At 47.2% G+C, this 24126-nt stretch overlaps 1 long non-coding RNA gene across 1 annotated transcript; it reads right to left on the bottom strand.

Annotated features, from left to right (window-relative positions):
- Window positions 1–2010: 2010 nt before the first annotated feature.
- On the bottom strand, window positions 2011–22492 carry LOC109183780. The gene is made up of 3 exons (XR_002054633.1): window positions 22329–22492; window positions 8273–8280; window positions 2011–2021 (listed from the first exon to the last, which is right to left on the bottom strand). It is a non-coding gene; the product is annotated as an uncharacterized LOC109183780 (long non-coding RNA).
- Window positions 22493–24126: the final 1634 nt, after the last annotated feature.

Below are 24126 nucleotides of genomic sequence, written 5' to 3' on the forward strand. Positions count from 1 at the left end.
AATAAATAATAATTTTAATCTTTTTTTGGTATACCTAGGTCTTCCACCATCGGACCCCGTGACTAATTCCCCTCGATTTTCAAAGCCACTTTTACTCCATTCCCAAAGTCAATAATTGAACCCTTGAATGAGTTCCTTTCACTCAATCACACCTTCTAGATTAAAAATTTTTTTAGTCCAATCTTGTTAATTGAACATGAGAGTGATAAGAGTATTAAATTTAGGTGTTATAGTCCGAATCTTAAGTGTAACTCACGCTCCATCAGTGCGTCCGGTATCGACGCCACCGCACGAATAAAAAATTTATTACTCCCTATTTTCCAATTTCCGTAAATTCATTTTACCCTTGTTCTTCTTTCAAAAGCTTGAATTTCCAACTTCAAGGATCCACTTCATATTTGGTAAGATATAAATTAGGGTGAGAATAATAGAATTGCCTATTTTGAAAATAATAATGAGCAAATACCCAAAATGGCCCCTCGACTGTAGCTAAATTTACAAATTGGTCATCGATTTTCAATTTTAACCAATTAAGTCCTTAACTTTACAATTTTAACATAATTTGATCCTCTGTCTATTTACTCAATAATAATCTCACATTATAATTGCTGAAGTTCAAACTTTGATATGATCTTTTCAATATGAGTTAATTCCAGCAATGGTTCTCCGACTATTGCGATTTTCCAAAATTAGTCCTTGTCTTTTAATTTGGACAAAATAGACCCTTGACTATCAGATTTGTTCCAGCATTGGTCCTTCCGTTAGAGATCAGTTAGTTAAGCATTAGTTTAGGGGTTAAAATTGTCTTTTCCTTTTCTTCTTCCTCCCTTGTCCGCCTTCCGTGAGCGACGAGATTTTTTAGTCAAAAGCTCTGGGAAATGGAAGGCGTTAAGATTTGAGAACCTAGGTAACAGCTTATATACATACATCTGGCTTAACAAAACAAATCGGATGACGACTGGTGTGCAACGGCAAGAGGCACCTCCCCTGTCTCCGACGAATAGAACAGCAGTCCGGCGAGGCGGGATCTTGACCGACGACGGGCAACGGCAGCATCAGCTTTGACGAGCACATCTTCTGGCTGCATGGACGTGACAGTGGTTTAGCTTGGAAATTGTAAGGTGAGGCGTTCATGTTTAATGGTGTTTGGTTTAGGCTTTTAACCGATCCACAGAAACTCTATTTTACAATACGACATTGAAGTTGACTATAATAAGGGAAATTTCTTATTTCATCATATCATATTTCTGCAATCTGGGTACACAAAGCTCAGAAACTAGTAATCATATGAAAACAAGCATACAACAAGCGGACAGACAGGGTTCAGATTCTGTAGTTGCAAAGTTACAATAAAATCTAGTTTTCATGACAATTGTCCGACACACAAAATGTGGGGAAGACGAAGAGAATCATCATCAAACAGGTACAGCCGGCCTGATAGTGAGAAACGCCTTCCAGATTCTTTCGACTGTGGCATGCAATGTCGAAAGAGATGTTGTTTACGAGATTCTGCAATTTATGAGAATCAGTAAATTTAGAAGTTGAACAATATAAACTTCAGTCAGATAGTTGCATAGCATCTTGTTAATGAGTAAACTTTTACCTAATTTTAACAGTTTCGTAAATGTTTATTGGTATTAGCTTGTAGGCACTCTTGCGTTTTACTTTTCTTAGTTCAATATGCATAATAATGAACCAACACGGCAATTATACTTACTTGAGCTTTATCCAGCAAATACCGACATAGGGACTCTAAATCAGTAACGGCACTAAATTCAGCTACCTCTACTCCATAGTGAGAGTTGAAGTCAATAAACAGATAGAAAACTTCCTGCAAAAATTGAATGGAGTTAATACAAAGATCAAGGAAGATAAATAGAGATATGTTCACAGATTGGTTTCTCAAGAAGGGAGTGGGGTGGGGGGGAGCATTTTAATACTTGGGAGTAGGAATATACAAAGATCAAGATCAAGTTGATGTTGCCGCTGCCCGTCGTCGGTCAAGATCCTGCCTCGCCGGACTACTGTTCTATTCGTCGGAGACAATGGAGGCCACCGTCGCTGCCTTTTCGTCGCTGCACACCAGTCGTCCACCCTCCAATTTGTTTTGTTAAGGCAGATGTATATAAGTTGTTACCAGGGCTGCAAAAATCCCGCCTAGGCACCGAGTAATCGGCGCCTAGGCGCTAGGCACCCCTAGGCCGTGGCGATTTCCCACCTAGGCCCCCGCCTAGGAGACCAGCCGCCTAGGTTCCCGCCTAGCGCCTAATTCGGCCGCCTAGCGCCTAACTCGGCCGATTACGCCGAGTTAACTCGTCAATTTTTGTCGAGTTAGCCGAGTTAACCCGACCGACTCGACCTTACTAATTTTTTTCATTTATATGACATATATATATATATATATATATATATATATATATATATATATATATATATATATATATATATATATATATATATATATATATATATCACTGTTGAAAAAATCGCGCCTAGGCGCCGATTAATCGGCGCCTAGGCGCTCTAGGCGCCCTAGGCGGTCCCCAGGCGCCTAGAGGGCGCCTAGCGATTGTGTGTGTGTGTGTGTGTGTAATATGACATATATGCACCTACACACGTGCACTGTTTTTCATTTTTTCAGTTAGCCGCTTAGGCCCCCCGCCTAGGCGCTAGGCGCTACTCTACCGCCCGACTAGCGCCTAGCGCCTATTGCAACCATGGCTGTTACTTGAGGTTCTGAAATCTTGACGCCTTCCATTCCCCCAAAGCTTTTACCAGAAAATCTCGTTGCTCACAGAAGGCGGACAAGGGAGGAAGAAGAAAAAGGAAAATACAATTTTAACCCCTAAACTAACGACTATTAAACTGATCTTTAACGGAAGGACTAATACTGGAACAAATCGAATAGTCAAGGGTCTATTTTGTCGAAATTAAAAGACAAGGATTAATTTTGAAAAATTGCAATAGTCGAGGACCATTGCTAGAATTAACTCTTTTCAATATTGTTTACTTGAGTTTAGTTTTCTATGCTGCCGACTCGGCATTCTGACACCCGCCTTCAATAAACATTCACACACTCTTGTCTCCTGTCACCTGCAAACTCTTTCCTTCTTCTCCCTCCTTTTTTTCCAAAGATCCGCCATGAAAGTAGCTGAAGAAGAGCCCAATGGACCCATTACTCTCCTCTCATCGAACACCCACTTCCTTCAATCCCTTGGGGATTCTATTCCTCTTGCCCAAAGTTTCAGGGGAAAATGGGGTTTGATTCGAGCGAAGCTCTCTTCTCTGGACACCCATCTCTCTGAACTATCTTCCTCTGCCGCCGGCGCCAACAGTGCAATCTCCGCCGAGCTACTCCGTTCAGTTTCCGTCGCCCTCTCTGACGCGCTTTGCATTTCCATTCGCTGTCAGAGCTCCACCCCTCACGGCGGGAAGCTCAAGACCCAGAATGACATCGACTCCGTGTCTGCGAAACTCGACAACCTTAACAGGGACCTCGAGGTCTTGAACAGGAGCGCCGTTCTAAACCAAAGCGGCGCTGTTTCGTCGAAGAGGGAGACGGTGAGGGCGGAGTCGAGGAGCCTCATCACTAGGCTCCAGATCGGCACCGTCGAGTCCAAGAACTCTGCCCTCGACTCGCTCCTCGGGCTTTTATACGAGGAAAACAAGAATGTGTTGATCGCCGTGGCACAGGGAATCGTTCCGGTGCTCGTTCGTGTACTGGATTCCACCTCCTCATTGGAGGTGAAGGAGAAAACCGTCGCCGCCGTTGCGAAAATCTCCACCGTCGATTCAAGCAAGCGCGTTTTGATCGCGGAAGGCTCGAGTCTCCTCCACAACCTGCTAAGAGTTGTAGAATCCGGAACCGTTCTAGCCAGAGAAAGTTCCTGCATTGCCCTCCAAACACTCAGCCATAGCAAGGAGAACGCGAGGGCAATAGGGTCCAGAGGAGGGATTTCGTCGCTGTTAGAAATTTGCGAAACGGGGACTCCCCATTGCCAAGCAATGGCAGCTTCCGTGCTAAAAAACTTAGCTATTTTCCCAGAGATTAAGGATCATTTTGTGGAGGGAAACGCGACCATGATCCTCCTAGGCCTGTCGAATTCGGGTACAACGTTGGCGCAAGAGAACGCGATTGCTTGCTTGTCCAATTTAATCTCCGGAGATGATAATCTGAAGATGTTGGTTGCAAAAGAAGGTGGAATTGAAAGCCTACAGAATTTCTGGGATTCCGCCCCGTCAGTTCAGAGTCTGGAATCCCCAATTCAGATGGTGGGATCGTTATCGTCGTGTCCATTTATCGCCGGCGCTATAGTGGAGAACGGTTTTCTTAGCCGCATGGTCGGCGTATTGAGCTGTGGGGTTTTAGGCGTCAGAATTGCGGCGGCGAGAGCTTTGTACGAGATAGCAGCAGGGTACAGTGGTTCCAGAAAACAGTTGGGTGAGATGGGGTGCATTCCGCCGCTAGTGGCAATGCTGGAAGCCAAGGCCACGGCGGAGAAAGATGCCGCCGCCAGAGCGCTCTCCAGTTTGCTGGTTTGCGCCGGAAACCGCCGGATTTTCAAGAAGGAAGAGAAGGGGATAGTGAGTGTGGTCCAGCTTTTGGATCCCGTAACGCATCGGAATGTAGATAAAAGGCACCCTATATCGATATTGTCTTCGCTGGCGCACTCCAAGGAACGGCGGAAGCAAATGGCCGCCGCCGGAGCGAGCGCGCAGCTGCAAAAGCTAGCTGAGATGAATGTTGAAGGCGCCAAAAAGCTCTTGGATTGCCTGGGTAGAAGCAAGCTCTGGGTAGTTTTTAGCAGGCCATAAGGTAGCTCTGTTCATGAATGTAAAATAATGTTTTTTTTTTTCTTTTCTTGAATTCATTTCTGAGTGTAATTTTGACTTTAATTTTCTTAATATGTTCATAGATTGTGATAGAAGATTTTTTTTTTCTTTAAGTATATACTTTTACTTTGATTCATATCCAAACAACAATTTCAGTAATGATTTTAATTGCAATTTACTACCAAACTTAATAGGCAACCAAGGCAAATTATGATGCGCATGGTGCACACGGTTGCAAAACGATGTCGTTTTGACTAAAAACTCGCGTCCCATTTAAAAAAAAATCAGTTTCGATTCTCCTCAACAGCATTATTGTGGATATATAATTATGAATTTATGGATATTTAGTTCATTCATTCTGGATTTTGTGTTATTCATTCATTGTGGATATATAGTTATGAATTTGTGCACAATTACTATATATCCACAAATTCATAATTATATATCCACAATAGTGCTTGATGGTTTTTGGGTTTTCGGGCCCAAGGAGGTCCAACACAACCTTAAGCTGGAGGATACACCTTTCACAAAAAGTCTAGATTTTCAGTGAAGTATGATGCTCAATAGTGCTCTCTATTCCCTCTCCGGGTTTTCTCAATCTGCCCCTTACAAGGTTGGAGGAGCCCTTTTTATAGTGGCTCCTCCTCTACTGACTTAAAGGCTCATGATGGCCGACTTCAAGATTACATTTAATGCGCCGAGCCGTTGGGCGACGTTACGGACTCTGCCAACGGCTCTCTCTGGCCGGTAACTGGCGGACCGAGTCCGACCTTTAATGCCTCAACGGCTCCTTGCCTTAACTGCTCTGAAGGCTCCTTCAACGGCTCTCTGGACCGGGTCCTCTCCTGGGCCGTGCCTGGGCCGACTCCTCGCCCCCGTTCGGCATTGGGCCGTCCTTCCGGTTCTCTGAACTGGGCCTCCTTCTTTGGACCTGGGCCGAGTCCTGGACTCGGCCCATGCATTCCTTCTGGGCCTCTTTTCTTGGGCCGGGGTTCTCACCCCATCAACTAGTCCCTCACTTTTCCATACCCGGTCCGCCAACCTGGGTTTGGAAAAGTAGTAACCGCCTCCTTCTTACCGAATCCGTGCCTTGAATGACCCGGGATTGGCCCAGATTATTCGCTATCTCCCGGATCTCGCGGGACCGTTCTGATTTCCTCGGCCTGGCCTGGCACCTATAAATGACCTTGGCCGTTCTTCTCTTAACTTACTAATTCCTCATGGGTCGCTCACCACTGAAAGGGAAGCAGATTGATTTTGGGTCGCCCCGGCGCCCTTTGCCTTTGAAACGGACTCGGCCTGAGAGGGAGCCTAAAAGGAAGGCTCCCCGTCCGACTCCACAGAGATCACCTGTTGGCGCTGCCTCCATGGCTCTTCATCCGCCGACTCCTGCTCGTCGTGAAGTCACTCCGACTTCTCGCCCTTCTCCTCCTCCGGGGTCTGCTCGAGTAACTTCCCCAGGCGGGACCGTTGTTGACGTGCCTGTCCCAGAGCAGCTGACCTTCCGTATGACCTTTTCTATTCCTCTGGATGACTTGGACGGTCCAGTTACAGGGCTAATGAACGAGGAAGACTTTGCTCGTTATCAGGAGATGTACCCAGACGATGAAGAGCTAGTTGTGCCGCCACTCATGCCGGCGTTCTGGGACTCGCTTTGCCCACCCTCTCCTGGACCATCGGGAGGGTTCTTTGGAAGCAACTCCTCCTCGCCGAGTGAGTGATCTTTGTGAACTGGGGTCGGCCGGATTCTCTAGAGGGGTAGTTCTGTCAGGAGCACTTGCTTACTCTGTAATAAGCTCCTTGTAACCTGCACCTTCTTTATTTTATAATAAAATATTTTCGGCCTTCAGTTTTCATCTTTTTCAGTATATTTAGTGCACTCGTCCGTCTCAATTGTCGAGGAGTCGGCTGTGATGTCGAGTCCTCCCTCCGCTTGACACCTGTAAAATCTCGCTTCCCATGGCGAGCCAGGCTTTTTTCAGTTTAGCGTGCGAATCTCACCCTTCCCGAGCTAATTGGATGGGATTAATCTCTGACAGAGATTCACGCTGCCCATCCAATCCAGCTCAGTTATGTCAGTTACGATTCCCTCCGTGATTTGCGCCTCGGTCGTCGCTCTCTCGAGGCTCTATATAAGGGCTTTTGGTAGCTCTGTGCTTTCTCACCATTTTTCATCTCAAAACCTCAAGCTATGAGTTTCAGGGACGGTGATCGTCGTTGGTCCATCCGTAATAAGGAGCATGCCCGGCAGGAGGAGCTCCGGCGGAAGAGGGCGGCTAGCGGAGGGTACCTGGTGGGCGACTCCGCTTCTGATCCCATCGTGGTGCCTCCTGACATGCTTGATCCGATGGTCGTGGAACCGGAGGAGGACAAGATGGTGCCCATGGTAGAAGATCCAGAGCCAGAGTGGGACCTAGACTGGGAGGCTCCTCCGCTTTTTGGCGTGGCCATGTCACCGAGTGCTCTGGAGAGGCCCCTGCGGATGGTCGTAGATGGGAAGCCTGCTGTGTATCTGGATGAACTGCCCGAGCCCGAGCCTGAGCCGAGTCCGTTGCCTTTCCGCCCCCACTACTACTTGGAGGGTCCGCAGCCGGTGCGTCACGCGGAGGAGGAGGAAGTTAAGCCCTAGGCCTGTCTTTTCTGTGTAATGCTTGTAGCCGAGTCCTCGGCCTTGTACCCCTGTCTTTATGGAATAAAATCTCGTTTTTACTTTTCGGTCCCTGGTTTTTGCGTGTTCCTTTGGCCGACTCTTGGTCGTTATGACCGACTCGTAAACTCTGTCCGACTAAGCCCCGTGGGTGTAGGACTCGGCAAATCCGTCGGCCGACTTGGCAACCTGAAGCTCGTCCGGGCCTCTCTATTTGGCCGGACCCAGCCGGGTCACTTCTAGAAACTTCTAGCGTGATCTGGATGGGCCCCCATAGCTTTTGCCTTGATGAGCCTTTGGCCTGGCAGGCCGGGTCATCGTCACTCAGCCTTGGCCTAGGGCAGACGCGCCGCTTGCAGGCTAGCCCTAGGCCTGAACCGTCGTTCCGCCCATCGAGGCATTAAATGCGGCGTCCCTTCGACGTCTTGTCGCCTCCGATTCCTCCACTACGGAGGTGCCGCGTGGAAGCCTCTTGGACTTCCTTCTCCCTTTAAAAGGTCTTTTCCTTCCATTCTTCTTCTTCAATTCTCCCACCAAGCTTCTGCTCTTTCATCGTCTTCTCAGCCTCAACTCCAATCTGTAAGTAATGCCTTCCTCTTCTCATTCTTCTTCTTCCTCCCGTCGGCCGTCTTTTGACAATCCGGCGGGGACCTCTCCATCATCCTCTTCTTCTTCTTCCGTCGTCCGCCGCCTGGAAATGCCGGCGGGCTTCCAGGCGGTGTCTTCTTCTTCTTTCTTAGCCCCTTCTTCTTCTGGGGCGGCTACTCCGATGAGCCCAGCCCCGTTGACTACGGTGGCGGCTTTTCCGGGCGGCGTTGTACGGCCGCGAGGCAAGTTTGACTTGGTTGTCCGGCCGTCCGGTCTTCCGTCGTCGGCCACAGCGGCGGACCTAGATATGGCCCGCTTTCTGCTTGGCCCTTCGGCCATGGTCGTCGCGGCGGAGAGCCGGCCTATCCACGACCCGCCGGAGGGTTTTGTGGGTATCTATGTGCACTCGGTTGCATTCGGCTTCCGAGTGCCCCCACACCCATTTCTTTCGCTTCTCTTTCGGCATTATAACTTGGTCCCGGGCCAGTTAGTGCCTAACTCTCACCGACTCCTGACCAGCTTCATCAATCTCTGCCATTGGTGGCAGTGCGAGCCAGATTTGGACCTATTCCGGTACCTCTTTACCGTGAACAAGGTCGGCTCTCACTCGCCCGGCTTCATCCAAGTCGCCGCCCGTCCGGGGCGACAACTTTTCGAGGGGTTGTCCGACTCGATAAAAGAGTGGAAGCCCCTTTATTTCTTCGTCCGACCTCGCTCCTCTTCCTTCACCTTTCCGACCCTCTGGCCGGCGACTCTCTTCAAGCCCTGCTCTCGGCGCGCCGTCTTTACGGAGGATGCTGTCATGGGCGGCGACTTCTTGAAGGGCTTCGGGCCGTACTCCGTCAAGTACTGGTCCCGAGTCCGGGCCATGGCCAAGCATGGCCTTCTGCCGGAGGGCGCCGCCACCGTAGGTAGCGTCTTTTTCATCTCTTTCTCGACTTGCTTCTTATTTCCTATGGGAACACTCACGAGTGAGTGAATTTCTTTTACAGGTCCGTACGATTCCGACTCTTCCAGCTCCGGCGAAGCAATCGCACCGACTCCTGAGATGGCAAATAGAGCGGAAAAGATGAGGCGTCGCCTGACGCAACGCTCTACCGGTGCTGCCACTGCGTCCTCTTCTCAGCCGTCGTCGGTGGTTCGACCGACTCCTCCACCTTCCCACAACGTGGTCGACCTCACACCTTCGCCCGTGGTATCGCCCAGTCGGCAGCCGCCTCCTCCCTCTACTGAGAGTCTGAGCTCTAAGCGGCTTGCTGAGCATACGGAGGGGCCGACTCCGAAGAGGATCAGGCTGTGCCACGAGGTGGACGAGGATGCCCAAATCTGGATGGGCAACACCTCCATTCGCAAGTGGTGCAAGGATGTCCTTCTGCCAAAGGACGTGGAGTCGACCCGTGCTCTTGGCGACGGGTTCATCATCGAGGCCTTGCTCCGGCAGTCGTATCGCGTAAGTGTTACCCATTCGGCCTTTCCCTCTGTTTACTCTCTTTTTTTCCCTTTTCCGTTCGACTGACGGTTTGGTGTGCAGGACCTCACCCTCCAGATGGAACTGGGCAATCGGTTCCAGGGCTTTAGGAACGATATGCGGGCCATGACCGCCAAGCAGCGCCAGACGGAGGAAGCTCTCCTGGAAGAGCAGGCGAAGCAGCTCAAGATGGTGGAGGTGCACAACGCCGAGTTGCTGAGGGTCACCCGTCAGTGGGAGGAGGAGAAGGGCAAAGTGGCCACGATCGCCGCGACTTCTGTCGCAGATTATAAGAAGTCGGCGGCCTTCGAGGCGGATGTGCAGGCGGCGGTGGCAGCTCGAAGGAGAGAGGTGGCCAAGGAGTGGCTGGCGACCCCAGAGGGCGATGATTTCCTCCTCGACCTGGGCGAGCGAGATTACCGCCTCGGTTTCCGTGAGGCGCAGATGGAGATTCACGCCACCTTGTTGGCCCGCGACTCTTCGTTCACTCCCGAGAGCTGGGGCCTCAAGCCGGTGCTGGACGCTGAGGGGTCGGCCGCGCTTACTGACCCGGCGACTCTTCCTGCGGCGGCGCCTCCGGAGCTCGCCGAGTCCCTTCTTCAGGCGGAGGGCCCTTCCTCTGTTCCCCTTGCTGGACCATCGGCGGGGGCGCAAGCTGAAGGGGTCGCCGTCGATACCCCTCCCCCCATAGCCTAGGGTCTTTTTAGAATAGACCCTCTTTTGTAAGGGCTGGCCTCCTTATCAGCCGTATTTTAATAAAAATGGCTTTCCCTTCTTTTTTTTTTTTTTACGAAGTTTGTTTTTGGGGCTCTCTTAATATTGGCATTCTTCTAAGGTTTTGAACCTTACTTTTTCCTCGCCGAGTTCCTCAATCGAGGCGACTCTTTTATGCTTCCTCCGAGAAACAATTTGTCTCCCAGCTCTTTCTCCCCGAGTCCCTCAGTCGAGGCGAGAAACAATTTACGCCGAGTTCCTCAATCGGGGGTCGGGGCCCTCGTCTCCTAGCCTCCTTTTGCCGAGTCCCTCAGTCGAGGCGACCCTTTAAGCTTTCTCCGTTCTCAAAAACGGTTTAGGTTCAGTACCCCGTTGTTTCTATATATATATACTTGCCGAGTCCCTCAGTCGAGGCGACCCTTTAGGCTTTTTCTGTTCTCAGAAACGGTTTAGGGTCAGTGCCCCGTTGTTTCTATATATACTTGCCGAGTCCCTCAGTCGAGGCGACCCTTTAGGCTTTTTCTGTTCTCAGAAACGGTTTAGGGTCAGTGCCCCGTTGTTTCTGTATATACTTGCCGAGTCCCTCGGTCGAGGCGACTCCTTTTGGCTTTTTCACGGAAACGTCTAAGGGTCTGGGCCCTTGTTTCCTATCTTTCTCTCGCCGAGTCCCTCAGTCGAGGCGACCCTTTAGGCTTTTTCTGTTCTCAGAAACGGTTTAGGGTCAGTGCCCTGTTGTTTCTATATATATATACTTGCCGAGTCCCTCGGTCGAGGCGACTCCTTTTGGCTTTTTCACGGAAACGTCTAAGGGTCTGGGCCCTTGTTTCCTATCTTTCTCTCGCCGAGTCCCTCAGTCGAGGCGACTCCTTTAGGCTTTTTCTGTTCTCGGAAACGGTTTAGGGTCAGTGCCCCGTTGTTTCTATATATACTTGCCGAGTCCCTCAGTCGAGGCGACTCCTTTTGGCTTTTTCATGGAAACGTCTAAGGGTCTGGGCCCTTGTTTCCTATCTTTCTCTCGCCGAGTCCCTGGGACGATTGGCTGCAATCCACGCACTTTATTCAGATTTCTTGGTATCCTCGATCTCATACATGACCTATCATTGGCTACTGATAAAACCTTTTCAAATGCGTAGCATTCCATATACGATCTATAAGCTTGCCTTCCATGGTCTCTAATTTGTAAGTTCCGGCCTGAACTACAGCCGCGATGCGGTACGGCCCTTCCCACTTGACCGCGAGCTTGCCTCCTTCGGTAGGCTGGCTGGCTTGTCGATCCCGTAGCACTAGGTCGCCAACTTGGAAGGTTCGCGGGCGAGTTCTACGGTCGCGGTATCTTTTCACTGCCTGCTGGTACTCAGCCATTCGCGCACTTGCGGCTTCCCTTCTTTCTTCTAGAAAATTTTTCTCAATCTGCAGGCTCTCCTCATTTGTTGCGTCCGAGTAGGTGCGAACCCGGTGGGTGGGTTCGACCACTTCGACAGGAACCTTGGCCTGAAAGCCGTATGCGAGCGAGAACGGACTCTCTCCCGTCGCTCGCCGCTGGGTAGTGCGATAGGCCCATAGGACTCGATCAAGCTCGTCCGCCCAGTGTCCTCGGACGTCTTCGAGTTTCTTCCGGATCCCATCGACCAAGGTTCGGTTCACATTCTCAACCTGCCCATTTGCTTGGGGGTAGGCCACCGACACCTTGGTATGCTTAATGTCGTGTCGGCGGCAGAATTCGGCGAATGCCTGGCAATCAAACTGTCGCCCATTATCGCTGACGGTGTGCTCGGGCAAACCGAAGCGACAAATCACCTTTTTCCACAGAAAACGTCGACACTGGTACTCGGTGATGGTAGCCAAGGGTTCCGCCTCGACCCACTTGGTGAAGTAATCGATGGCCACGACGCAAAACTTCAATCCTCCCGGGGCGACGGGTAGCGGTCCCAACAGGTCTATTCCCCATTTGGCGAAGGGAATGGCAGTGGTGACCGGCGTATAGAAGGTGGCTGGCCGAGTGTCTTTCCTGGCGAATGCCTGACAAACGCCACATTTGGACATCCGTTCAACACAATCTCGCATCATGGTCGGACAGTAATACCCTTGAACGACCAATTTTCGGGCGAGCGTGTGAGCACCCTGGTGCGCAGCGCAAATGCCTCTGTGGGCTTCATCCATTACCTTTTCGGCCTCAGGCTTAAGTAGGCATTTCAACAGGGGTCCTCCGAACGACTGTTTATACAGGTCTCCGTCAACGATCCGGAAGGAGGGGGCTTTCCGTCGAACCCTCGCAGCGACTGATGGGTCAGCTGGCAACTCGCCCGTTTCCTTGAATCGCTGGATGTCCTCTATCCAGAACATCTCCGGGTTTTTCTCTCGATCCCACCCTTCGATGTTTACTCGCTGGACATCTAGCGGCGCCTCTTCGACACTCGGCCGACTTAGCTCCTCCTTCTGGCAAATCTTTATCAAGCGGTCCGGTACCCCTTCCAGGGCGATCTTTGACAAGATGTCGGCCTCTACATTGTCCGCCCGGGATATGTATTCTATTTCATAAGCTTCAAACCCTTTCAACATCTTGGTGGCGCATTCTTTGTACAACGCCATCCTCGCGTTCTTAGCTTCGCACGTACCAGAGATCTGCCCGACTACCAGTCGGGAGTCGGTTTTGACTCGTAGCCGTTCGACTCCTAGATTCTTGGCGAGTCGAAGGCCGTTCAACACTGCTTCGTACTCGGCCTCGTTATTCGATGCAGAGAACAGGTACCTTAGGGCGTAATACAGCCGAAATCCCTCCGGAGTGATGAGCACAACGCCGCCTCCGCAATGCTGTCGACTTGATGCTCCATCCGCATGCATCTCCCACCATTCGCCCGGATTGCTCTCCGAGGCATGTTACTTCTCCTCCTCACTCGCGGTACACTCGACCAGAAAGTCGGCCAAAGCTTGGCCTTTGATGGAGGGCCTGGGTTGGTACTCGATACCGTATTGAGTCAACTTGACGGCCCACTTTACCAGCCGGCCGGAGGACAAGGGGTTCCGTAGCACACTCCCGAGTGGCTGATCCGTCAGGACCCGGACGGTATGGGCTTGGAAGTAAGGCGCCAACTTGCGCACGGTGACCACCAAGGCATACACGATCTTTTCCAGGGCGGTGTACCGTGTCTCGGCAGCTTTCAGTGAGCGGCTTACATAGTAAACCGGGTGCTGGACTCAATCCTCCTCTCGAACCAACACCGAACTTACCGCTTTGGCCGATGCGGCGAGGTACAACAGTAAGGGCTCGCCCTCCTGGGGGGTAGACAGTACTGGGGGAGTCGACAGATATCGTTTTAATTCCTCGAACGACTGTTGGCATTCGGCAGTCCAAGCGAATCCCTCTTTCTTCTTCATGGCTTCGAAGAAAGGCACAGTCTTATCCGCCGATTTGCTCAGAAAACGGCTGAGAGCGGCCAGTCGTCCGGTCAAGCGTTGTAGGTCCTTGATAGTAGTAGGAGGCTGCATGTCGAGGATGGCTTGTACTTTCTCTGGGTTAGGCTCAATGCCTCGCTTGGTGACCATGTAGCCCCCCAAAAACTTACCGCCCTGGACGGCGAACGCACACTTCTTGGGGTTCAATCGGAGGTTGTACTTTATCATTACTTTAAAGCAATCGGCTAAATCTTCCGCGTGCTTGTCCTCTTCTCGACTCTTGACGAGCATGTCGTCGACGTATGCGGCCATCGATTTTCCTAGCAGGTGGTGGAACAACCGGGCGACCATTCGGGTGTACATAGCCCCGGCATTTTTGAGTCCGAGTGGCATGACTCGATAGCAATAAACTCCGTCCGGAGTTAGGAAGGCGGTCTTCTCCTCGTCCGCCGGGTGCATGAATATTTGATGGTACCCTCTGAAGGCATCTATGAAACTAAGCAGCGCCGACCCGGCCGTCTCGTCGACTAATTGGTCGATTCGGGGCAGAGGAAACGGATCTTTTGGGCATGCTTTGTTGAGATCCGTGTAGTCTACACACATTCGCCACGTCGGGGGCTTGGGCACAAGGACCACGTTAGCCAACCATTCCGGGTACTTGACCTCACGGACGTGCCCGGCTGTTAACAGCGTGCTGACTTCTTTCTTCACAAACTCCCTCCGGTCGTTGGCCAAGTATCGTTTCTTTTGCACGACCGGCCGGTGCTCCGGGTCTACGGCGAGTCGATGCGATATGATCGATCGATCTACGCCGGGCATATCTTCTGGGCCCCAGGCGAAAACCAGCCGGTGCTCCTGGAGTACTCTCGTGATTTCCCCCTTTAACTTCTCCGAAAGGCCGACTCCGATTCTCACTCGCCTGCTCGGCTGTGCTGGGTCGATCTCAATTTCCTCTAGCTCGACGGCCAGCTCTGGGCGAGGTATCACTGTTTTCTTAGGGGGTCTCTCGGTGATCTCGTGGACCTGCATCCCACGCTTGCCCATTCCTCTACATGCTTGCAGATAGCAGTCGCGGGCGACCTTGCGGTCACAACGCACCGTTCCTATTCCGTTCGGCGTGCGAAACTTCAGGCACAAATGTTCGATTGAGATCAGAGCCCCGAGGTCTTCCAAACCCGAGCGGCCGAGTATGGCGTTGTGTGAGCAGGCTAGATCGACCACGATGAACTTCATGCTCAACTGTTGTACGTTCGGATAGCTGCCGATTTCCACAGGAAGAGTGATGGACCCTTCCGCCTCTACCGAGTCCCCGGTGAAACCGGCGAGAGGGGTGTTCACGGGTCTGAGCTGTTCTTGGGTCAGCCCCATCTTGGTAAAGGTCTCCAGGTACAGTACGTTGACGCTGCTCCCGGTGTCGACCAGGATTCGGCGAACGACCACACCGTTGATGTCCATGGCGATGACCAACGCGTCTCGATGCGGGGTTTCCCCGGCTGGCAGGTCCTTATCGGTGAACACGATGGGCTCCCGGCATATCTTTTTGGAGCTCTCTTCTCGACCATAGACTGTTCCGACATATAGCTGCCGAGCCCAGGCTTTTCGGGTGTTCGCGGAATCGCCGCCTTCTGGCCCATCGACTATCATGTTAATGACCGGCTTCTGGCGCCATTGGGCTTCGTCCTCTTCGGAAGCCGGCTGCTTGCCTCGGCTGTTTTCTGAGTCGGCGACGGGTCCCTCACCTCCTCGACTGGTCGACCTTCGCTTCCATTGGTTAGGGGGCGGTGTCCCTTGCTGGATGATCCCCTCCATAATCTTCTTTAGATAGTAGCATTCTTCTGTGCTGTGAGTATAAGATTTGTGATAGCGACAATATTTAGAAGTCTTACCCGTATCCTCGTCCGCTGCACGGTCGTCCATCGGCGGAGGCGGAGGCGGGGCGACCGCCTGTACTTCGTGGACTGGTCGCTCTGGAACCGGTCGATAGGTGTGAACGACGGGTCGGTCATACGGTCGCCTGACCTCGGGTCGCCGGGCGGCATCCGAACGCCTTTCTCTCGTTTCCACCCGCGTCCTTTTTCCGCTGGCGGACCCACCGACCTCGCGCTGCCGTTTATGCTTCATGGCCTGCTCTGTGTTGGCCCTCTTGTTGGCCATCTGGACAGCCTCCACGTATGTCGCCGGGCGGTTGTCCCTTAGGTCTCGATACAGCTGTCCGGATCGCAAAGATTCAATGAAGAAGGTGAGCGCTGTTTGGTCCTCCACCTCTTCTATTGACTAGATCTCCTTCTGCCAGCGAGCAAGATAGGCTTTCAAGGACTCGCCTTCATCCTGATGGATGTCGCCTAAGTGCGTCAGATCCTTCTGTGGCTTGATGTTAGCGGCATAGTGGCTCATGAAGCGGTCTGCCAGCTCTTCAAAGCTGCGAATCGACCCTGGGGGCTGACTTACAAGCCATCTTTGGGCGGGCCCCTTCAGCGTAGGTAAGAAGGCACGGCACATGACCGGATCCCGCACTCCTAGGACTTGCATCTTAGCTTGGTAACTCAATAGATGTTCTCGCAGGTCGCCTGATCCGTCGAATGTGGCTTGCTCCGGGAACTTAAAGTCGCTCGGTATCTTAAAGGCCATAACCTCGTCCGAGAAGGGTAAGGCGGTCAGCAACGTACGTCCTGGGGATTTGGTTTTTCCTTCCATCCGCTCTTTCAGACTTCGTACCTCCTGTACTAGGTTGGCCACTTCGATCCTCTCCCGGGTGCGATTTCCCGTGGATTCCGTGCTTTCGCCGACTTCAGATTCAGCCGGTTGGACGGGGTTGCGGGGAGGTTGCTCCACACGACGAGTCTCAGTCCTGGCTCTTTTGGTTCGGTTCTTCTCTCGTGCAGCTTGTCGGTCGCGGGCGACTAACGGGGCACGACTGGGCTCCTTCCGGCCTAATCGCTCTCTTGCCGACCGACGTCCGACGCTGGGACCTAGCCGGGAATGGACGGATTGCACCGGTTGGCTTTCAGCCCGTCAGCTCAATTGCCGATTGTCTGGCCTCTGAGGCGGTTGCAACTCGCGTTGCAGTTGGCGAGTGATGGACTATTCTCTCACTCCTAGGCTCACTTCCGCGCAGGCGCGTCCGATTGCACGCAACTGCTCCGGGGTGAGCAGCACTTGAGGTAATTGCGGGTTTCTCAGCGGCGTCGGCGGCGGTGTCGTCTCGTTTTCATGGCTTCGGGCATTTCTTCTATTCAGCTGGTTTCTCAAGTCGGCCTCTCGTCCGTTGTCTTGACGGCTCGACTGTTCCCCGCTTCCAGCCATGTCTGGAGTTTGCCTGATTCAACTATTGTTTCTCGGACTCGCCTTACTCAAGAGGACACGCGACTCTTCGTTTCGATCCCCACAGACGGTGCCAGTGATGGTTTTTGGGTTTTCGGGCCCAAGGAGGTCCAACACAACCTTAAGCTGGAGGATACACCTTTCACAAAAAGTCTAGATTTTCAGTGAAGTATGATGCTCAATAGTGCTCTCTATTCCCTCTCCGGGTTTTCTCAATCTGCCCCTTACAAGGTTGGAGGAGCCCTTTTTATAGTGGCTCCTCCTCTACTGACTTAAAGGCTCATGATGGCCGACTTCAAGATTACATTTAATGCGCCGAGCCGTTGGGCGACGTTACGGACTCTGCCAACGGCTCTCTCTGGCCGGTAACTGGCGGACCGAGTCCGACCTTTAATGCCTCAACGGCTCCTTGCCTTAACTGCTCTGAAGGCTCCTTCAACGGCTCTCTGGACCGGGTCCTCTCCTGGGCCGTGCCTGGGCCGACTCCTCGCCCCCGTTCGGCATTGGGCCGTCCTTCCGGGCTCTGAACTGGGCCTCCTTCTTTGGACCTGGGCCGAGTCCTGGACTCGGCCCATGCATTCCTTCTGGGCCTCTTTTCTTGGGCCGGGGTTCTCACCCCATCAGTGCTATTGAGGGGAATCGAAACTGATTTTTTTTTTAAATGGGACGCGCATTTTTAGTCAAAACGACGTCATTTTGCAGTGGTGCACACAGTTGCAATCGTTATGTTGTGCATCCGTATGCACCATGCATGGTGCATACGGATGCCAAAACGACGTCGTTTTATTAAAAAACGCGCGTCTCCCCTTTAAAAAAATTCAACTTCGATTCCCAGCAACAACATTATATTGTTCATTCATTCTGGAATTTTAGTTCATAGATTATGGAATTATAGTTCATTGATTATGGAATTATAGTTCATCGATTATGGAATTGTAGTTCATCGGTTCTGATAATTTAGTTTATAGATTATGGAATTTTAGTTCATTCATTCTGAAATTTTTAGTTTATAGATTAGATTATGGAATTATAGTTCATCGATTATGGAATTGTAGTTCATCGATTATGAAATTTTAGTTTATAGATTATGGAATTTTAGTTCATTCATTCTGGAATTTTTAGTTCATAGATTAGATTATGGAATTATAGTTCATCGATTATGGAATTTTAGTTCATATGTTGTTGCTGGGAATCGGACCTGATTTTTTTTTTTAAGGAGAGACGCGCATTTTATTAAAACGACGTCGTTTTTGCATCCATATGCACCATCCGTATGCACCATGCATGGTGCATACGGATGCACAGCATAATTTGCCCCACAGTTGCATAGCATTGCTATTGGGCAACCAACTTATACTATTACTAAGGCCCATTCTGTATTTTGGTTTGCTAAAAATATTTGAGAGGTAACAGAATTAAAATTTCAAGAAAAATAATAAGGATAAAGTTGCAATAATTATGCTGTGCAACCGAATGCACCATGTGCATGGTGCATACGATGCAAAACGACGTCGTTTTGACTAAAAACGCACGTCCCACTTAAAAAAAAAAATCAGATTCGATTCTCGGCAATAGCATTATTGTGGATATATAGTTATGGATTTCGGGATATATAGTTATGAATTTATGGATATTTAGTTCATTCATTGTGGATATTTAGTTCATTCATTGTAGATATTTACTTCATTCATTCACTGTGGATATATAGTTATGAATTTATGGATATATAGTTATGAATTTCTGGATATATAGTTCATTCATTGTGGATATTTAGTTCATTCATTGGGGATATTTAGTTCATTCATTGTGGATTTTTACTTCATTCATTCACTGTGAATATATATTTATGAATTTGTGGATATATAGTTATTAATTTATGGATATATAGTTATGAATTTATGGATATATAAAAATGCTATTGCCGGGAATCGAACCTGATTTCTTTTTTAAGTGGGACGCGCGTTTTTTAACCAAAACGACATCGTTTTGCATTGTATGCACCATGCGCATGGTGCATTCGGTTGCACAGCATAATTTGCGATAAAATTGTCCAATCATGTGATACTGTCTTCTCAACTTTTATGGAAAACAAAATACCAGCCATCTCATTGAATTTTTTTTTTCTCAAATTTAAGAAAAAAAATTTCCATCCAACCAAATATGCTCTAAATAATATTAGATTCTTATACTTATTCCAATTCATATTCTACCAAACATCCTCTAATAAATGTACTTAATAGGAGGTTAACCGGGCAATTGGTATGAAGAAATTGTAAATATTTTTGTCTAATAATCAAACTTGAAAATTTTATGTGTTTATTACGAGGGAATTAAAATTTTATAAAATTGCAACTCCTTCACTTTGTGGAATTAAAAATTAATTTCCTACTTTATTTCTCTCTTAAGAAATTACAATTCTTTTCTCTCATAATTACCTTTTTATACCAAATGTCACATAATTAGTGGTGGAAAAAATCTTTCAAGATGAACATCTTTTTGTTTGGTCACCAACCAGATTAAGATTTTGCAATTTAAAACCAAAAATCCAATGAAGTAAAATAAGTTTTTGTGTATGAGTTCATTCATTAATTTGCTGTACTTTCTTTCTTAGACTATTTATTCATTCATCATTGATTATTCCATTTTCCAGTGGTTGAAACATACTTTTTACACAAAAGTTGGTGGGTGTTCCATGCTTCCTTCCATTTCATATCAATGCTTGTTGGTAAATAATATAAAAAAACTTGGATTTGTTGTTTAACTTTGGAGTAAACTGCCCATACCTATTAACCTATTATTCTTATTCATGTTGAACTGATTTGGAATTTGGACCCATACAGGGAAGGAATCATAACTGAAATTCATGTCCCCTAAACTGTTGTTTTTTACTGCTTTTGAAAAAAAAAAAATTAAAAAAGAAATCCGCTCTCATCTATACGTCTATTCATATCCTATACTTCTCCCAAATATTCATATCCTATACTCTAATATAGTAAATAAAGATTTTAAAATAGATATATAGCATTATTGTATTAGTTAGCGATTAACTTAATTCAACTATGGGTTGAAGTGTGTGTGTATATATATAGGTCTAGGATTAAGTGCGAAGGAGCTGACAGGTGAAAAATGTGCATAAATCTCAACCATTGATTTAGTCCAAATCAATAGCTTTAAAGAGAAAAAAAAAATTACACTTTTAATCTACAGGCAAAAAGTAACAGAAGAAGACCTTAATAAGCGTGAAGTAATCAAATCCTTTGATTTGTATGCATGGTGTTTTTCCTTTAATCTGTATGTGTTCTTTTTTATGGTGTTGTTTGCATTCTGTTCTATGGTTTTTTGTATTCCGTTAAAATCCTTAAAAAGGCACAACAATGTGCATTTGAAGAAAACAAATCCGTTTAAAAAAAAAAAAGTTAGGGGTAAATAAGTCTTATTAGAAGTTGTGTATTCCTATACAGGATGTTATGCATTCTAATACCGAGTGTCGTGTATCGATAACTTTCTAATTGTGCATTCAAACACTGTCAAAAAAATCTACGGACATTTCAATGTCCTACGATGCACCATACTAAGTGCACTAATGCACATCTCACCAGCCTACGATGCACAGCTCACAACACTGGGTTGCACAACCAGCACAACTGCACTACTCATACATGTGTACCTATACACCAACATCCAAATATACGCAATATTATACTCAAAAGAACGAGTGAAAAATCATAAAAAAATATTGATCGCTTTGTATGGACGAACACTCGATCGATGATGAAGAAATCGTGATTCCAAATCGCAATGGTGATGATCCAAGAAAATAGGAAATAAATTTGGCCAATAATTACCCATGTGTTCACACTTTAAAAAAAAAGACACTACTACCCCCACTTTAACAAAAAAGATTAATCCATGTCATCTTATGAAATCAAATCTGGGTCATCCAAATAAAAAATCGAACGCACAAGATTAGTCATCACGTCTTCACCTAAGGATGGGTCCTTATTTCATCTGAACTCATATAGGTACTAGATCAAATAAGAACAAGTCCTTAGGTGATAAATAAGAACTAAACCCAGCCTTACAATTGGAAAATCGGACAGATCAAATCAATTTTATTTAAAAAAAAAAAAAAAAACGCGGTGACATTTTCATAATTATCACCAACTTTACTACGTAAACTTTAAAATCTGCAATTCTCAGACTTTTCCAAGTTTGCACATTTAGTATTAACATTTTTCATATTTAATATTAAAAGATTGCACTTGCAAAAAAAAAAAAGCAAAAGTGCATTTTACTTACGGTTTCGATTTTAGAGTTTATGTTGAGTTTTTGGGTTAATATGATTTAGTGGTTCATTTTTTAGTGCTTAATATCTAGCATGTACGGTTTAGATTTAAAATTTAGTTTTTTCGTTGATTTTATAAAAATTATCAGGTTTGCATATTTAGTTGTTAAAGATTGCATATTTAAGTGTTCAAGTTTGCATAGTGAAGTTGAAGATATTGCCACCACATTTTTTTAAAATCTGATTAGATCCATCAAATTTTTACAGATGTAAGGCTGACATTGGTTCTTATTTCTCTCCTACGGAGTTAATGCCATCTAAGATTCTCCAAGTTTGGTGATTTTTTCACGTTTAGTCCTTAACTTTCAAATCGACCACATGTGGTCCTCCAAGTTTTAAATTTCAGCATGTCATTCCGCTAACATCTGCCGTCTGTGCCGTCAAAAGTAAGAGCAAACGAGTCATTTTATTTCCAGCCCAGCCAAAACAACTGATTTCCCTCAAGATTTAGCCCTAACCTTTGAGTCATACTTCTTCTCCATAGATATTCTTTACTTGTAAGTTATAGAAAATACAAAAGAATTAATATCTAAAATTATCAATTTTCAAATTCAAGAGTTTCTTATTGCTTTTATTTTGTCCTAAACCCAGATTTATTGAAGCAAGAAATCTAATATGCAGTTCAAGAAAATCACTTTAAAGATTAATTTTGTTTTTTTTTTTTTTGGAAAATTGAGATTTAATTCACATTCTTTACATATACAAGATTTGAAAAATCAGAGAGCTGCAGCTGATGATTCAAAACGATGCATATTTTACATGGTGACGACACTGTATTTACACAATCCAGGAAAAAAAAATAGGGAAACGGTGGAGATGATGATAACCAAAGAAAGATGGGCGACCGACCTTGAGAGATTCTTGAGGTCCAAATCGTAATCCAAATTATTTCTCCCTGAAAGTTGACAATCCTTCTGACTGCGCCTTTCTTATCGCCGTCGTTGGCGCGGCGGAGGCGTTGGACTGGCCACCGTTGGTTAAAATCACCTCTGATTTCGTTTTCGCCTCGGCTAGACTACCGGCGGACCCTTTGTTGCCATTGTTGTTGGCCTTGCTCTTTCTCTTCTCTCTCTTGTTTTTCTCCATTTTCTTGCTCTGCAACTGCAAGTCGTCCTCATAAGTGTCGATGATTTCGTGGATGAGCTGACAGTTTGACGACGAATCCCACCTCACCTAGTAGCTCATGTAGTAGCAGAAATAGTTGCAGTTGAAGAAGAAGTACAAATTAGATATTAAGGCTAAATCTTGAGAGAAATCAGTTGTTTTGGCTAGGCTAGAAATAAAAAGACTCTTTTGTCATTACTTTTGATGGTGCAGACGACATATGTTAACGAAAGGACTACGGCAGGTCAAAATTCGAAACTCGGAGGATCACGGGTGGTCGATTTGAAAGTTTAGGACCAACGTGACAAAATCACCAAACTCTGAGGACCTTAAATAACATTAACTCCTCTCCTATGGTACTAGTGTGTGTGTCGATATATGTTTGTGTGTGTGTGTGTGAGTGAGAGAGCTTTGAGTGATTCCCTACCCCTAAGGAAAAAGCATGAGGGGTAGTCAAGGGGAAGAAAAGAAAAAGTCAAAAGAGTAGAGCAAAAAACAAAAGAGACAAATGGCCACCCTTATGAGAGAAAAATACGGCGAAATCTGTCTTGTTAGGATTTGGGGCAACCATCGCACCGCCTTCAAAAAAGCGTAGAGCTCTACGTGAAGTCGGTTGTCCCGACGATGTTATCCTCGGGGATGAGAAAACAAGAGAGGAGGTGAGCCACCCTGGTAGGATTCGGGCACCCATTGCACTGTCTTCAAAAAGGCATGGAGCTCCATATGAAGTTGGGTTATTCAATAACGTTATCCTAGGGGGTTGAGAAGAAAAGAGAATCACATTAAGCCAAAATGCGTTGAGAGGCCCATGTCATTACTTCACTTTACTTTACATGTTGAGTTTTTTGGGCTAGTTTTTTAGGCAAGCTTGCGCACATCTTTCCCACTAGTTGTTTCAGCTTTGCAATGCCCTCGAGGATTGGATGATTTGAATCATTGAAAAGAAGAAAAGAGAGAAAAAAAAAAAAAGAAAAAGAGAAAAAAGAACAAAAAGAAAAGGAAAAAAAGGGATACATTTACTTGCTTGCCTAAAAAAGTTGTGTGTGAAAGATGTTTCCTTTGGTACTTTCTCTTGACCTTGTGGGGTTTTTGTCTCCTTGAATATCACTTGATTTAAAGAAGTATCACGCATGGTTTCCTACATTTGCTTGATAACATGAAGAATGTCATTCATTTGATTCTTATGCATGACTTCGCATTGATTGACCATTTGAGTGTTAAGTATCTTTTGAGCTATCCTTTGGCATTCATACTTTTGATTTGATTGATAACTTGCTTGAGGACAAGCAAGGTTAAAGTGTGGAAACTTTTGATAAATGCCAAAAGATGCTTACTTTTAGGGGTCAATTTGATGAGAAGATGATCGTTCATTCAACTGAAAGAGGTTACAACTGAAACACTTAATAGTAGAGAGATAGTCGTAAACTACTCCTACACAATAGGCTAGTCAATCTATAAATAACTTATTGACTAATTCTAATACAAAACTAATAACAATAAAAGATAATAATAATAACATGGCTTAACACTCCCCCTCAAGCTCAAGGAGGGTGCATCACCACATTGAGCTTGTCACGCAACAAAGTGAACCGCGGCCCAGGTAGCGGTTTGGTGAAGATATCTACGAGCTGGTCTTTGGTTGAGACAAAATTGACTTGCATGTCCCCCGAAGCTACCTTATCCCGAACAAAATGATAATCGATTTCTACATGT

The sequence above is a fragment of the Ipomoea nil genome, unplaced genomic scaffold (genome assembly GCF_001879475.1).
Source record: "Ipomoea nil cultivar Tokyo-kokei standard unplaced genomic scaffold, Asagao_1.1 scaffold1179, whole genome shotgun sequence".
In the NCBI taxonomy this organism is placed as follows: domain Eukaryota; kingdom Viridiplantae; phylum Streptophyta; class Magnoliopsida; order Solanales; family Convolvulaceae; genus Ipomoea; species Ipomoea nil.